The sequence below is a fragment of the Cyanistes caeruleus genome, chromosome 2, assembly GCF_971803275.1.
Source record: "Cyanistes caeruleus chromosome 2, bCyaCae1.hap1.1, whole genome shotgun sequence".
In the NCBI taxonomy this organism is placed as follows: domain Eukaryota; kingdom Metazoa; phylum Chordata; class Aves; order Passeriformes; family Paridae; genus Cyanistes; species Cyanistes caeruleus.
Window position 1 is genome coordinate 30,738,864 of NC_141702.1, and position 17,836 is coordinate 30,756,699.

Consider the following 17,836-nt stretch of genomic DNA (forward strand, 5'->3'; position numbering starts at 1 on the left):
CAGAGTCCCTGGCACAAGGGTGTGAGCACAAGCTTGGAAATGTGTCCTTATTTCAGGCAGAGGGGCAGAGGCAGCTCCCCACCCACCACTGGCTCATCTTTGATCTCTGGCAGGAACCCCTCCTTGAAGCTTCCTGAGCCTGTGAACATTTTCCTTTGGAAAGAACAAAATGTATTAAATTAGGGGTTCTCAAAGTTTTCTTTTTGGAGGGCTATGTGATAACATGGAAGACCACAACAGAAGCCTACAACTTTCCAACACCTGAAGGATTCCCTATTCCCCTTCCTTGTTCCAGACACCATGAGGCTATATATGAAGCCAGATACCTGGTCCTTTTGTTTCCCCAGGTGCTGGGAAAACTGTGCTGGACTACTGCTCAGTCCTGGAAATGCCCATGAAGGAGACCTTGCTGAAGTTTCTTGGGCTTAGTGTAAAAGCATAAAATGAGTTGAACTGGGACTCACACTGAAGCCTCCAGGATCCATCAGGTGAGTCAGTGCCAGCCTCTGACCACTCTCTTAAGCTCTAACACGAGGACTACATCTTTCTTTTGGGAATCTCTGCATTAGAGGGGACCTGCCTTTTACCCTCAGCTGGAATTCTCATGCTATCCCTCTCTTATTTGTTAAAAAATGCATCTCTGTACATAAGCAAAAAATAAAACCCCATCTGCCAACCAACAGACAAACTGAAGAGTGCTTTGCCAACCAGGCAGCTGGATCTTCTGAATTGTTTCTAAGTCCCTTCAGATATAGTCTGAACTTCTCACTGAACACATTTGCTGCTCCTGCAAGGACTGGCTCATCTTCCCCTGCTGCTGATGTGGAAATGTAAATCTCAGGTTCCTCTTCCAAAAGGGAAAAGCAAATATTGATCCATGTTTCATGTTCTTGCGTTATCTTGTTTACCTTTGTCTAGCCTGGAACCAAGCAGCACTGATACTTTTAGATATTTGTCCTCTCTCTTTTGGAATTATTCAAGTGTTCATAAGTCTGAAAAAGAACTGGTTAAAACATTTTCTTTTGCTTGCCTTTGTTTGGTGGCACCCAGTGTCCTGGCAGACAGTGTGTAGCTCTGAAGATCTCCTGTACTGGTGGTGTTGTCTGACTGCCCTGCAACACCTGTCTCTCCTTCACACCTACCTGGCCATGGTACAGAAGGGAAAGAGTGACACAGGAAATGTTTTGTACCTTTTCCTCTTGAATGAATTTTTATTGCAGAAATCTAGAGCTTAAATGATCTCAGAGACTGATACTGGCTTCCTAACACATCCAAACACCTCCTGCTGCCCTTCCAGCCTCACTCGCTCCAGTGCCTTCTCTCTCCCCTTTCTCAGGTTAGCTCAGGCTGTGAGACCGTGTGTGATGTGCTGCCCAGGACGGATCAGAAGAGAGAAGAAGCAGAGGAAAGCAGCCAGCCAGGAGATACGAGTCCTCTGGCAGGGCCAGTATGTGGCAGAAGTTTCTCCTAGGCCAGCCAGCAGTCAGGAGATGTAAATAGTCTGACTGGCATCAACTGGGAAGTTCATAGTCAAAAGGTGTACACTGCCTCATGCCTGGTGGGCACCAGATACTGCATTATGGGCCAGACTGAGCCTGCAAAGCTGGCTGCAGTGCAATCCTGCCTTATACCTAAGAATATAATTTTCCTTCTAGAATAACAGAAAAATTGCCCTTAATTTACTGAGCTATTTTGGAATATGAAATGCAGTTACTAGTTACTTGGAGTGGTGTTGCTCCCTTATTTGAATTTTCCACAGAATGGTGTGCATGCCGTCAGAAAGGCATGCAGTTCTGGTTCCCCCTTCTCCCTGTCTCATTCACTTCCACAGCAATTCTTGACATGTGTGCTTTGCTGTTCCTGCTACCTGGCCTGAAATGACAGCCTCTGCCCCACTGACTTCTTTTTCTACCACAAAGATCTTGCTTAAACTTGGGGCTGCCTTCTAGAAAATGGTAGCATTTTCCAGTTAAAACACATGTGTTTTCTTCCTTTGTGAAGAATGCATTTATACTTCCTCAGGAGAAGGTTTCCAAATAGCACTCCTATGCCACTACCCCTAGCCCCCTTGCTGATTTAGCATTGTCAGCAGCACAGTAGTTATCCATTTGATCTTAACATTATTCAGTGACCTTGACAGGGCACCATATTCTTGAGCCCCCCTCTAAAATGGAGGATTTTTTTCCCATTGTTCAGGTAATATAAAAATCTGGTTTTGAAAAGCATCTGGCTACAGCCCTCAATCTTAGCTCACAGACAGGTACTATGGATAGAGGAAGAACATTCAAGAACTGTGGGGACTTAGAATTTGCTGGTAAGTGGTTTGTGGTGTTATTATTCCACTGGTCTTTCCCACAGTAGACAATCCCATTTGAAATGCCCAGGGTTTCTTGTTTTCATATGAAATGAAATCCTCCCTGCCAGGTACAAGCAGATTTTGACTCTCTGCCCTGCATTTCCATTGGTTTGCACAGATTAGTACCTTTGTCTTGCTGTTTCGCTTATGATCATAAGCAATCCTCTTTGTGATCAATCCAGCTCCTGTGCTGATCCCACATGCTTTTCTAGCCAGCAGCATCTTTGCTGTCTGGTCTGATCATTTTGCTGAATATTACAGATTTGTGATTCACTATTCCAGTAACTTTTTGACCTGCATTAGCAATGAGGTGGTTTTGTTCTAGGCTAGCCTGTGCTGTCACGTCCCACACACAGAGATTTTTTTTTTTTTGTGGCTGAATGCCTGAGATGATTTTCTAAATCTCTGCAAGCTTTTCCAGTTGTCATTTCTATACATGTATTTTGGTAGAAGAAAATAGGGCAAAGGGAAATTCTAGCTTCTCTCCACTCCCTGATTGTCTTGTCCAGTAGGAAGTACTTAATGATCATTCTTTCTAAGGCTTATTTCTAGGCATTCTTTCTAAGGTCTCTTCCTAAGTCAAGAAATTTACCTGGATATTCTGATCAAGAGAAGGAAAATAAATGCCTCCTGGCAAAAGCCACAGACTTTTGTGGCTACCTATGGATGCACACATGAAACCAGGAAGGATGGTCATTATGCTACAGGATTTAAGACACACCAAACTCAGTATTTTGGTAGAATGCAGAAGAAAGATTTAGAGGAACCAGTTTGAAACTTCTCTGAGAGTAAAGCTTGGAGTACAAAAAGAACTTCTTGTATTGCTTGGGGAGTTGATAAAATAATAGTAGTGGATGCATTTGGACAGAAACACAGTTGTTAACATGTTCCTATTTTCTGGCAACAGAAGTGTGGGAGCTGAAGTCAATGTAATTTCACTCTATCTGTGTTCAGGAAAAGAACACAAAAGAATCTGATTTTTTATTGTTAAACTGGCAGTACAGAGACTCACAGTTTCTGAGTTCTGGAAAGCCAGACATTCTTCTGAACTGAAGAATATTAAAACAAGACAGCTTGAACTCTGCTCTAGGCCCAGGAGTGTAAATCTGGAATAAGTTCACTGGTTTTGATGAGGATACTTTGGATTTACACCAGCAACTGAGAATAGAACTTGGCTCTGTGTCTTATTCTTCTGGTGGTAGTGAAAAATATGATCCTAATAAAAGACGTGCAAGTGATCACAGGAGTATTCTCATACTGGTTCTACGCTTAAGTTTTAGATGCAGGATTTGAGACTGTGGAACAAAATCCAGTTTATACAAGAGTAGTTCTAAGCTATCTGGTAAAGAGCATCTATAAGAAGAGTGGCAGTTTTTAATGCTTGCATGACTCCTATAACTTTCCTGTATGGGCTTGTCTTGCCTTATAAGAGGACATTAAAAAAAATCTTGCTGTGTTTCATTTTTTAATTTGTTCTAATTTATGGGTATAACACGCAAAATTTGGTTTATGCAGAAATTGTTTGGAAAAAGACTGTGTGTATTGCAGGAACTGAAGAAGAATACTTTGTGTTGCAAAGACATTATGGAAATGTCACCTATGGAGTAGGTGACATTATAGATACTGGCATTTTCATCTTTCGGAGTGCAACATCATTCCTTGTAGCCCAGAATTCTCTATATTGGGTAACAGATTTGCAGGTGCAAATATTACAAAACCAGTGAAGCTGCCTTGTATCTTCTCTTCTGTGAGAAAAATGTATGAAAAGTCTTATAGACATAAAGCTAGAACCAGGTCAAGCCTTCAAAGATTAGTCTTTTTCTTTTTGATAATATTTCAAATCCTGCTGTGACTTTCCAGTGGTTTAGGTGCTTTATTGCAAAAACTTCCTGAGCCACCCTTCTAGGCATGATAAATCCACAGATACAGTGCTTTAAAACAATACACAGATGGGAAAGTTTCTAACAGGCATCAAAGCCATTAGATTTGTATTGCCTTTTCTATTGTTTGGCAATATTTGAGAGGGATTGGATGCATCTGTGACCTGGCTAATTGCAATGAAAATTACAGAGTATTAAAAACAAATGGGAAGATGGAAAAGAAAGTTGTGGTAGGATTTTGAAAGGCATTTTCAATTTCATGGGCATTCACTGTCACTTGAGTGCCGAACTGCCTCAGGCTGCATTGAAAGTCCTATCATGAGAGCTGGAAAAAACAAAACCCCAGCTAACCCATGCCTCTAAACTTAAAATCCCAAGAAGCTGTAGTCACAGACTAAATAGAGTTTGTTTTGAGGCCATGCTACGCTTCTGCCACTGGCTTTAATTGGACAAGCATATGCAAGTGCTTTGATTTTTCCTAGTGACAGAAAAGAATCAATAGAAGTGTCATCAGTCTGCATATTTTGCTCTTTATTCACTTTGATAATCCCTCTCCTTAGCTGGAAACTGCTGCCAGTGCACTTAAAATGTTATGTCTTAATCACACAATCCCTTAAACTCAATGAGGTGATATTTAAAGTTTACAGGAATGATACAAGAAAATCCAAACACTTTTGGTGCTAAATGTTCTTGAAACACAGTATCTCTGGATTTTCTCCAATTTCTGCATCCTGAACAGTCAAAACCAAATGGGGTTCCAGTCCAGTAATGGACTTACTGTTTACATAATAGTTGAGGGACATGAAAGGCTTTATGAAATCAATCAAGCCACTTTTGAAGTTAAAATAACTAAATAGTGCTTTCAGATATGTTCTAACCAAGTTTACTCCATGACAACAAATAGATCTTTATTTTCTTTTACTGTTTGGTGCTTTTCTTAGCCTACTTTTTCCAATATTCTATCACAAGTAACAGGGATAGATGAATGACTGACTTCACTAATGTGGGCTTCTTTTGAGACAGAGAGCTATGCTTGGATGCTGTAAAAGAAGTGACTAGGCACGTCTCATTGGGCATGATGAGCAGGGCTTTTACTGATGCCATTAAAGATGATATATTTAGTTATGTCTGCTTTCTAATGAAGAGTATGTTCTGTCACACAGATGGCACATCTGTTTTATATGACATCTTTTGGGAATTATTTACATGAAAGTTCATTGCTCTTCTAGATTCTGTTTGTGTTTGGTGGGGCTTTCCCAAATGGGATTTCTGGTCATACTTAACACTTAGAGAACCACAAGCACTGTGTAGTTACTGCAAAATACCTACAATGTCCTCAGTGATGGAAGGGTGACATGGGTGAAACAATAAACACAAATGAGTTCAATACGCCTGTCTGGGGATTTTTTGTGTCTTTCTCTTGCTTTATTAATAAACTAGATCCACAGAGTAGATGCAAGTATTGCCTGCACATTGCTATTTTGGTTTTTTGTTCTCAATGGCTTTGGGAACATGAAGCATTTTTTTGGTGGTAGCTATGTTCTGCTCTATGTTCTTCTATGGTAAGGGACAAAAAAGAGTTGACAAGGGTCTTTCCTTGATCTTTCTGTAATAATGACAGAAGACTGGAAGGTTTTATCACTTCTATGCTGACTAATAGCTGTAGGGCTACACATTAAGAAATATGTGATCCTTGATAGTCTCAAGTCTACCAGAGAAAACTGTACTTCAGTTTTTCTCCACCACCCTTACCCAAATATTGATCAATGTTGTCAGACCATAGCTCAGGTAAGTCTATTATTTGCTTGCTTATTGGATAAGTGCTTATTTAATAGTTTTTCTATCAGTATAGATATTAAATGCAACATTCAGTAGCAGCTGATGGGGGAATCAGTAGCACTGTTTGCAAAATAAGTTGAAGCATGTCTGTATTCAGTTAAAGTCTAATGGAAAAAGAATATATGCACCAGTAAATATCTTCATGATTGGTAGCTGATGATTTGCCATTTAGACAGAGGAACCCACCACTGGAAAAATGGACATATATTATACTGATATTTAAAATATTACTCCTTAACCTGTAAGTATTGATGGGCCTTTCCCAAAAGTCTACTTTCATTAGAGCTTTGTCTCATAAGCCTGACAGTTTGGTATTAAAATACAATACCAGCTTTTGCTCCATGTTCTGAAAGCAAAAGTAGGATACATTAGGGGTAGGGTAAACACCTTCTTTCTATGTCAAAGGTTCCAATGGTACAAAATATTATTGGCAAGTTGATACCAAGGAGAGAAACAATAATCATACCAAATGAAGAAAATATCCAAGAAGAGAAAACTAAGTTTACATATGGTGAATCTGTTTCCTTAGAAGACTGTCTAGTTGGCTACTTTTAATTTTAAAAACTTTGTAGCAGTTTTAGTGTAAGGCACTTTGGAAAGTTGGTAATGAAACAAGACTAATGTTACAAAGACTCAACAGCAGAAATAATTATGCATACTTAATTATATTTACTGTTGATTTCCCAAGACAATGGTCTAGAGAGACAGACAAAATCACTGAGACTACAGGATTATATAAATGGTCTGGCAATTAATAAGCCTTAAAATGTAGATCTGTTGTTACAGAAAATACTTCTGAGTATTTATGGCATCTCAAGCTCAGCAGGAGTATATTTAATGTCTCATCACTGAAAAACATTCTTAATTTGAAATTCCAAATTTCATATCTTTCATATTGCACAGCTGACATATATCAAGGTTTTGCAATTAATGGTTTGTCATGAGATGCTTTGAATGTCTTGGGAACATGGAAAAAGCCTTGTGATTTAATATTTGCCTTTTCTCAGATAAGTCAGGCACGGTTCTGGCATGTCAGGACAGTTCAGGGACTGTCTTGGCTGGGGCAGTAGGACTCTTTTCTTCTTCCTTCTTATCTTCTTCACTGGTGCATACGTAGCTTCATTGATTAGTCTGTCTCTTGTCTTCCAAACAATCAAGGCAAAACAAAGAAAAGAAACAGAACTTGTGACACATGTAACTAAGAAGGCTGGTTGGACTTTTAACCTCATTTATTTGTATTCATTTGCTAAATCCTTCACAGCAGGAATTGTCTCCTTCCCAAGTTAGTACAAGATGCAGCCTTGGAGGGGACTTTGGGAATGACTGCCATCAATCCTAAAATAACAAGTGCTGAGTTTGAACCAGAATGGTGTGTTTGCAGAGCATACACACTGAGTAGTCTCATCTTCCAAACTTACTGTGGTTAACAGACTGAAAAGGAAAATATTTGCATCTTTTCATTACGCGACTAAACAAAAATTTCTAAATGGCTTTCAGTCGAAATAATAAGCAAATTTCACATTTCTCAAGATATGATACAACAAAGCTGAACTATGCTACAGCTTTGAAACTTCAGCTGCAACTCTACATAGATCCGAGAAGCCCCCAGTTGCTTGATGGTCTGAACTGTTTTCTGATATCTAACATATTCTTGAAGATGTAGGGTAGATCAGGATAGAAATGCCATAAAAAATGTTGCATCCTAAATTGAATATGCTAATATGTAAAAGTTACTTTATACCACAGACCAAAAGCTATTGCATATCTTATAGAATTTTTCTGAATCTTTTATGCAACTTACATTTCTTCTGGTAATTCCTCTCTTTCAAAATTTCCAAAAGACTCATTGATTTTGTTACTAGTGTACCCACTTGTGGCAAGAAATGCCACTTTTAGACAGTGATAACTAGTAAGCAAAGCTACCCAATGCGTCACCCAGGATTTATCACAGTAAACAAAGCCCTGGTGTGAGATCCAGTCCCTTCCCTACCCAAAAGCAGCTGAACTCACCACCATAACTTGCTAACAGCCACTGTGGGGCTTACAAGGGTGGCTGCATGGGACAAACTGTGACCAGGGCATGAGACCTACTGCTGAACAACAAATATGTCATGCCTCAATCTGTGATGCCACATGGAACCTTGTGCTCTGTGTTCTGCAGCTCTGCCTATTGCAGAACACAGGAGCTGTTTTCTCCAGCTTGATCCCTTGCCTGTGGTGCTCCCAGTTTGAGTGGTCATTCTGTTGATTTGGCTGCAGTGAGCAGGGTTTATGACTGTCTTATATGAGCCCTGAGAAACAGCTTTGTTGGTGTGAATAATTCTCTCTCTAAGTCCCCTAATTGCTGCTAATATTTGTTTTGTTTTCATAACCTCTCTAAGCCAGATTTTCCACGAGGAGGTTACCAGTGATGCTGCATGCCCTGATGAATTCATGTGCATGCTCCCCTGCTGTGTCAACTTTTTACTCATTCTTGGTAAACAGCTCTTGTCTGGGACAAGTGTGACCTGAAAGATGACATGTGGTGCACTGATGCTCATCTGGATTTTAGGAAAATGCATGACTAGTTGAAGTCAGTCCTATATCTGTGACTGCCGGTGGTATCAGGTTCCTCTCACACACTGTGTCCTCTGTGGGAGCCAGACTGCTTCAGGGCATAGGCCAGATTATAGCAGAGCTGTTTAGTTTCCTATCCAGCATTTAGCTCCCCACATTTTCCTTGTGGGTTGCTTTAAACTTCCAGTCCAACCACGTGATTTAACATGCAGCCAGCTGGCTGGAGTACACTCAGAGCCTGGTCAATATTTGGAAGGAAGAACACACAATGCCTGATTTCAGCTGAAATAATGGAATATCCGTAAATAAAACATGATTTTTGAAGAGGCTGAGCAGTTAGTCATTTGTCAGGTTGATCTTAGTTACCAATGATCTTAGTCTTTCCATCAAAAAAATTAAAGGGCTTCTACAAAAGCAAATCAGAAAAGGAGATAGTGGAACACTGTCTCAAGCACTTTGCTGATGGTCCAAAAGCTGAGCTTTGCCTCTCACAATTCAGTTTCTCAACAGAAAAAACAAAAGCTGGAGATAAAGGACAGAATAAATATTAACTGGTTGCAGGATGGGATGTATGTAATTCCACGAAGATATCTCTCAAACTACTAAGTGTGGTATAGGTTTTCAATCTCCCTCTGCATGTCAGTCTGACATTTCATACCCAAGCGACCATGCAGTTTGGGCAAGGGCAGTGTTATGCCAGAAGGAAAAACAGAAGTAGGAAAAAACCACCAACATTTCAAGGAAAGAAGGATCACTCACTTCTGCTGCCTGATTTCCTCTTGTTTATTTATGAATTTACATAAATAAATAAGTAAGTATAATAATAATAAATAAGTAAATAAGTGCACTTTCATTTCTACTTTGCAGTTTGAGTTTGGTTCATTTGCTTCTGTAGGAGAGTTTTCAAAAATACTCATCTTGGCTTTCATTTAGCAGAACTGAGTCTTGTGAGTGTGAAACTTTCAGGGTTTGTTTCTCATTCAGTCATACAGGAAGTTATCCAGGAAGCTGCAACCAAGTCAGTTGATATTATGAAAACATGACAGAATATTAATAAACTCTGAAGAATAATGAAATGACATCTTACCACTCTAGGTTAGCAACAGAAGAAAGTTCCATTTAATTCAACTAAAAAAAAAAGTTTGATCTACCTCTGTTAACAAAAGCCCTAACTAAAATATTTCTGGTAGTGTATGTTTGACATGTAGTGATCCTTGTGTGTGGAAAAACAGTAACTCAGAGCACTGAAAGTAGCCTGAACAATGTGCAATAAGGTCCTGTGTAATTTGCCAATGAACAGCTATACCTGGCATGAATGTTCGTCTCAGCTGCTGTCCCACAGACTTTTATGAATGTGCTTCTGTGCTGCACCTGGGTCTAGTCCTGCTATGTGTAACAAGCCACACTAAATGAACAATGAACATGAGTTGATTTGTAGAAGGAAGTCAGGGATACCGAAGTCCTGCTGCTGACTCTATGCGACCTTCAGAGACAGTTAATTTGAAGTAATTCTCGTTTGTTTTCTTGGGTTCCTGAATCATAGGGATTACAAAATAGAATCAGTCATAGAACAGTTTGGATTAGAAGGAACATTTGAAAACATCTAGTCCACACCTTTGGTGTGCTGGACATTTAGGAGCATTCTTTTCTTTTCAATCCTTTTTTTTCAAGTCAGCTTGTGTCTTGGTGCCACCTCACAACCAGGCATGGTAACAGCAGGTGACCCAAAGACCCATGCAGTAAATTCATGAGACTACTGAAAAAGGTAGTCAGAATATCTTCAGAATAGACTTCAGACTCCTGAAGATATTCTAGTCTATATAATTTTAATTCTTATTTTTCTAGTTAATGAAATTTTGAAGTCTGTCTACAATCTCAAATGCAAAAACACTTGGCTCCTCTGCACCTTCATAGTCTGGTTTGCTTTTACCTTTATAAACAAGAGCTGTCAGAAAGATTAATGCAGTAAAAAGAAAAAGTGATTTTCAAAAAATTCATGGGTTTCATAGGCTTCTGTCCTACTTTGGACACCTCTTGACCTGGTTTGTAAACTATAAATAGCTGGAAAGTGAGATTGCAGACATCAGGCCTAAGAACTGCTAGGAAGATGCAACAGTTACTAACTTATTTTCTCTTGGGCTTTTCATGCTGCAGTCACTTGTCCTGTGCTTTAACTAGTATTGAAACCATCTATATTAATCAGCCTGATCATAGGGCAGGAAATTCATTAATAAGATATTTAAACAAGGGGATAAGATCCTGGCCCAGCTCTCATTGACCTCAATGCAAGGATTTTACTTCTCACATCTTGAGAAAGACAGTGACAGAGCTATTGCTCGCTTCCCTAAATACAAACAGATTAGGCTATTAAATTACCTCATCACCTTTATATTAATGTGGGATTTATTTATTTATAAAGCAGAATAAAAACATGAGTGCTGTTACACAGATGAGCAACATAGTGGAAAATGAAAGCAGGCTGAATGTCTTTCAGTGAATACATTTACTTTAATTCATGACTCAGGCCTAATTCTTGTCATGATTTTGTTATAATAAATTCTAAATAAAATAAGATTACAGTGATAAAATCTCTTACCAATGAGTACCTAGAGCACATATGCAAACAGTTAGACTGTCTGTCTACTTTGCCTGTTAAATACCAACTCAGCTTAATTTTTCACTATTATTTCCAAAACTGTCTTTGAAGCTTGATCTGGAACAGCTCATCCCCAGAACAATGTCTTAGACTTCCCTGCCCAAAAGAAATAATTAAATTACAAGAAAAATAAACAATTCTATCATTCCCATGATTAATACTCACTTTTGCCTGAAATCTACATTCAGGAGATCTCTTCTGTCATAAATTCTTTTTTGATATGCATCTGAATTGCTTGAAGTAAGAGATCTCTCAATTACAACAACCCAGAAGTATTAAAAATGATAAGTTTTTAGTCATGAAGTATCATCTCATTGAAAGCAAATTGCTCTTTGGGAAGGAACAGTATAAATTAATATTTTTATCTAGAAGTAAAAAACAGTTCTGAAATTTTTATGACATGAAGTATTGTCATTGTTAACATTATTTTTCCAATGACTGTACAGGCATAATAAATCCACAGTCAGTTGTAAGTTTATGACATTTAGTGGTATGTAAGAGACTAGAGCTAATTCAAAGTGCTTGCTTGAGTCAACTCAATGCTTAGATTTGACAAGACATCTCAAAGGAAGCATGAGGAACAATTAAAATGGAATTTCACATGTAATAGCCTATTGCATTTGCTTCTTTATTGTCAGTCAAGATAGAAAAAAAGAGGCAATTTTATGTGTCCAGTTGAAATGATTTGCATTTAAAAGGTCCTGCAACTATAGACTTTATAACCTAGGATGACCGGTGCTACTATAGATATCTACAACAGGTAAGATAAATCCAACATCAACAGGAAAAATAATAAAGGTGCATGTATTTTCATGTTCTACCTCTTCAGCTTTCCCCATCATTCCTATTTTTGTGTGCTTTATCTTAGTATACAACCTCAAGGCTTTCTAACATTAGAAAACTAGGTTATTAGAAAATTAGGTTATTGAGAGTAAATCTGCCATGAACTGTTAGTTTCTACAGGAGAATCCTATTGGAAATGCTCTCAATGCCATTATTGAAGTCCAGGTAGTCCTGGACTACCAAGAAAAGACATCCATAGTCTTTTCTTCATCCACTGGGCAGGTCATCTGATCACAGAAAAAGACCAGATTGGTCATGCAGAACCTGCCTTTTCTAAACTCAGGTTGGCTGGGCCTGATCCCCTGGTTCTCCTGCACATGCTGGATGATGGCACTTACCATTCTGTATGATCTGCTCCACAATCTTCCTTACCTGATAAATTTCTAAGGCTAGTATAGCCCCAGCAAAAAAATTGCTTGGTCTATGTTTCTTTAATCAGCTTGTGCTTCCATGACCATATGCATACAAGTATAGGTCGAGTATCTGCTGTTCATCTACAGCAGTTAGAATGCTGATAAATTATATGGCTATCCAATCCTTTTTCAAAATTTCAATATTATTTAGACAATTGTGTAAAATAACACAATTATTTTGACAAATTGGTAACTGTAGCATAAAATTCAGTTTCTAAAAATGTAGATTGTTGTGTGTGTGTAAAATGTAAAACACATTTTGAAATGTGTTCCGAATAGTTGAAATACAGTGTTGTTTCATTTTTCCACTTGTGATTTATTGCCCCAGTGCTGGTCTGTACCTATAGCATTGTCTGTTAGCCATTCATTCTGCTATGCTATTTTTTTTTTTTTTTTCATTTTATGAACTTTTTAAGGATTTAACAGTCTTCATGTGTGCCTTAATATCAACATCAGTAAACTGAGAGCAGCATCTTGACTTGCCAGTATGCATTTCAGATATCTATTAATAAATATACTAGCAAGGAAAAGAAATTCTTCCTAGGTAAAATAACTGTTGAAAAAAACTATGTGAAAACCCAACTCACTGTGGAAAGCAAACTGATTGAAAGGTGGTGCCTTTCACACAACACTCTGTGCTGCAGGTCTAAATATGAGAAATGTGCAGCTTCTGCAGCGTTATGGTCCATGAGTCCATGCCAGTGCCCTGGAATAGCATTTTCTCACATCTGTTCCTTCCCTGTGTGTTTGCCAAAAATGTTGGAAGAAATTGTTTCAAGCCACTTAAATACTTGCATTGTTGTTTTTGTTTTTTGTATTTTTTTAATAAATCTTTTTCACATTAATGATCTATTTTAACATGACGTGGTCTGTCATAATTCCAGCTACGGTCTAGTTTTCCCATGATTTGTCTTATACATCTGTGATTTTTTTTCTTGGAAGCATAGCTTGCAAAGAAGTGGTCTTCATCGATGAAGGTAATTGTTTGTAATAGGAAAACCATGAAGAAAAAGCACAATAGCTTTCTTTTTTGAAAAAGAGGGAAAAGATCACTCCCTCAAACCAAAACAGAAACCGTTCATTAATTGTCCCAAGGACAAGAATAGTTCAAGCAACTAATTATACAAGGAAAAATATTTATGCTCATGTGATGGTAGTAAACCAATAATTTAAAATAATTTTAGCAATTTTCAATCTTTTCTGACCTACATTGGTGTCTTATTTTTCTAATAGTTCCCAGTTTTCAGTTTCTTTGCTACACCTCACTGAAAGATAAAGATCCTCTGCATTCCTGTGCACAGCTCTTTCATTGCCTTCTCTGTGTCTAAGCTGACTACCTCAACCCCTTTATTCCAGCTTTCTTCCCCTCCATTGTCCATGCTAAGCACCTTGGACTGGGGCCATTTTCCAGAACTTATGCATATTTTCAATTACCTTGGGATGTTTGTTTATTCATAGTATTAAATTTTGGAATTTAATTGTTTGTCAGCATCCAATATTTTGATCTAAGTATAGTGGGGATGGGGTTCTTGGAGTGTTTAGGTACTTTTATATATGGAAAGTAAGGTTTTAAATGAAAAGGTATGGATACCTGTGTTTTAAAGACTGCAGCAACTTGTCAGTGCTTACAGACATGTTAAAACTCTGGCAGTGTTAATTAGAAAAGGTTAAAAATTCTGTGTTTTCTCTGACTGTGAAAAAAGCTCTGGCTGAATAAAAGCTTACAAGGTATTCTTCTGAACTCAGACATAATAGCAGTGGCAATATTTAAGGAGGGATTCTCTAACAGGCGTTCTGAATATGGGTCTTGCATGCCCCACTACCACTTTTTTAATAAAAGCCTCAGTTAAAGATATTGGCTGTGAGATCCCTTAAATCAGAGGAATATGAAAGATCATTTGTGTGACTGCAATATTACTACTGTGTTTTTGTAAATGTTGTAGAACTTAAAGCAGGTACACCACAACAATATTTCTTTTGGACCTGTGTTTTTTCTTATAACAGATTCATCTTAGCAAAGAGTGTAATGTGGCTAGTTAGGTTTAAAATAACATCTGAGGCAGGTAACCTAGCTTTTCCATTTTATTGGCAACAAGAGTTCAGGCACTTAGAACTGAAAAAAGCCTGCAACCTTCAATTGTAAAACCCCCATGATGTTGATTTAGCTGCTGTTTTAGCCAAGGTATGCTAAGGTTTTTTTCTGTTTTTGTTGAGTAGTACGAACATACTTTGTGAGTGAAGATCAGAAGGAGCAGACCTGACATGGGAAAAGGAAAAAGGAAGCAAGGTTGAAACTACAGATCCTCAGAGTTCAAATTTGCATTCCTATAGATGGTGTTACTATGGAAATAACTTACCATTTCCTACTGGAGTTTCAAAACTGCATGATGTCACACAATATGTTCTCTTTGGAGACTTTTTCTCCTTTTCAGTGATGTTAAGTTAAATAAAAATAAAGAAAATACTGCTTCCAGTAAAATGAAACTGTCATGACACAGTCAAAGACCTTCAAATATTGGAAAATGGAGAAGATAGCTAAAATAAAAAATGTGCACAGGTATACATAGGGATGGACTATCAAGTATGTTTCCTGCCAAGGTTATAAGTACAGTTCTCTATAATATGTCTATAGTGAGTAAAAAAAAATCCCATCGTTATTTTCAGCAAGGCATTCAAATGACCAGTGAGTAAAAGTTCACTAGCTGTTCAAGGGCAGGCTGCAGGGAGCCCTGAGTAACTTGGTCTGGTGAAAGGTGTCCCTGCCCATGGCAGGGAGGTCAGAACAAGGTTGTCTTTAAGGTCCCTTCCAACCCAAACCATTGTGTAATTCTATATTTCAAAGCAAAGGCTCATCTGAGTTACACTTCAATGCAATAGCTCAATATCAGTGAAAAATCCTGTAACCCTGAAAGTCAGGAAAGTTGTGAGTTTATTATTTAGACTGTTTAGTGAGAAAAAGAACTCACTTTTATGAGTTCTGTCTTCACTGTCTGTCATTGGTTTGAGAACTGTAAACATCTCTAAACATCATTTAGAAAATTACTAACATTTATGCATGACAGAAGGCTCTAACCACTAGAAAAATATAAGATAATGATTAGTGTTATCAACTAAGGGACATTATAGACTGTGGTCTTTGGCTTTCAAATGGTTGATGTTTGAACTCTACTGCATTAAAGGTTTAGCAGAAATACACCCATGTCTTATGGCAACTTTCAAAGCTGTCTAAATATAGACTCTGGCAAGTAGAATCACTTTCACCTTGCAGCAGAGAGCCACTACTCTAAATACCCTGTGTAGTCATTTCTTCACTTGTAGCCTCTTACTAATTTCAGTACAGGAGCCTTGCTCTTCTTGTTAATCTCCACTGTATGCAAACAGACTGTGTAGGACATCTCTGTCTCTAGCTGTGTTACAGACATTCTCAGAGAGAAGGAGAGGTTGGAAGCAGGTTCAGTAATTCCAGGGTACAACAATGGAAGCATTAGATCATCTCAATTTGCCATTAAAAATATTTTCTTAACTTGCTTTTCCAGCTGGCTTAAATTCTTTGTTTGAGCTCTGTGGAAATCAGATTCATCTTGACCCCGAATGCATTGACGAATTCCTGGTCCATTTATTATTACAAATGGTTATTTTTTAGAGGAAAAACAGTGGCTAGGAGAAACATTACAGAAATGTTTTCTTAACTCTGGTGCACCTTGGGAAATTCAGGTTTGGGTGAAACTTTAACCTTTTGTTTCCACTGCAAAGTGGGAGCATTTAGATTCTTCTAACTTCTGTTATTTTCACATTTCTTTTAAAAGCCCCTCTGTGGGCTATAATAAATTCTGTGTGTCTCCAAATAGAGTTATGTGGATTATGTGTGCTGTTTTTCCTAGTATTTCATCAGGCTCATTATTAACATTGGACATATCAAAGGAGTAGCCAAAATAAAGCAAACTGTAACAGCTGTGGAGATGCACATTTCTGTATACTGGCATGCTGATTTGTGAATTATGCTTTTCAAGTAACCTCATTAAAATGTGTCCTTTGGAAAAAAAACCTCCCACATATCTCTGTTTTTTTCAAAGTCTTTTTCTCCCCTTACATTCCTGAAGTGATAGAAACATGGTGTGAAACATCACAGGCCAAGAGATTACAATAGAATCTTGAAAAGCAGAAGAAATGTGCTTGAGACATTTCAAAAATTGAAACATTCAGCCACAGTGGTTCACCCAGTGCCTGAGATCTACTGGCAAGTTGAAATAAACTCAGAGTGCCTTGTAAATATTTGAGGTGCTGGAAAACATGGCTTGAGAGCAGAACCAGCTAAAATAGGAGGTCAATGGGCCTGAAATCTTCCACTGCCTAAAGAGGGGTCATAGAGAAGACATGGTCAGAGTCTCCCCAGAGCTGGTCCCCAGAGCAGATATATTAATTTTCTTTAAAAAACAATGCATCTAAAACCAGGATGTGAATAAAAACTGCAAGCAAGTTAACTAAGTACAATTATAAATGCACATTTGGAAATTTCTGAATTTGAGTTTTCATGCCAATGGGCTCTAGTGGGTTATTTTAAATTATTATGTGAATGTTTCCCACACTGCTCACTGAGGCTGGACCTGGAAATCTGTGGAAGAGGAGAGTAAAACTCTTCCTATTAGTTGGATTAACTGGTGACCCCAGCTAACAGATCTGATCAAAGACTTCATTCTCTCTAATCCTTTGCTAAGCTCTCACATCTCACCATTTGTGAGTAATGTTTCCCACTATCTCCACCTGGCCCAGAGAATATGTTGCATTCTGGTGGGTGATTCTCTGCCCCCTATCACTGCTGATACCTTCATCACCTCTTGGCTAGACTACAGCTGTGTGATAAATCTGAGCATGATGCCTACAGCACTTAGGAGACTCCAATGAATAGGAAAGAATGGAACACATCTTCACAGCCATGCTGACTACCTGGGATCCACCAAGCCACAGAGATTACCCCTGGTATTTAAGTTCAAGCTCAAATTTCTTTTATATTATCTGTGAAGAAATATATGATTGGTCCAGTACCTAAAAGGGGACTACAAGAAAGATGGAGATGGATTTTTTTATGAGGGTATGTAGTGTTAGCACAAGGGGGAATGGCTTTAAACTGAAAGAGGGCAGGTTAGTTTAGCTATTAAAAAGAAATTCTTTACTGTAAGGCTGGTGAGGCACAGGAACAAGCTGCTCAGAGAGGACTTGGTTATGCTATCTCTGGAAGTGTTCAAAGCCAGACTGAATGTGGGTCTTCAAAAAATGGCCTAACAGAAACCTGATC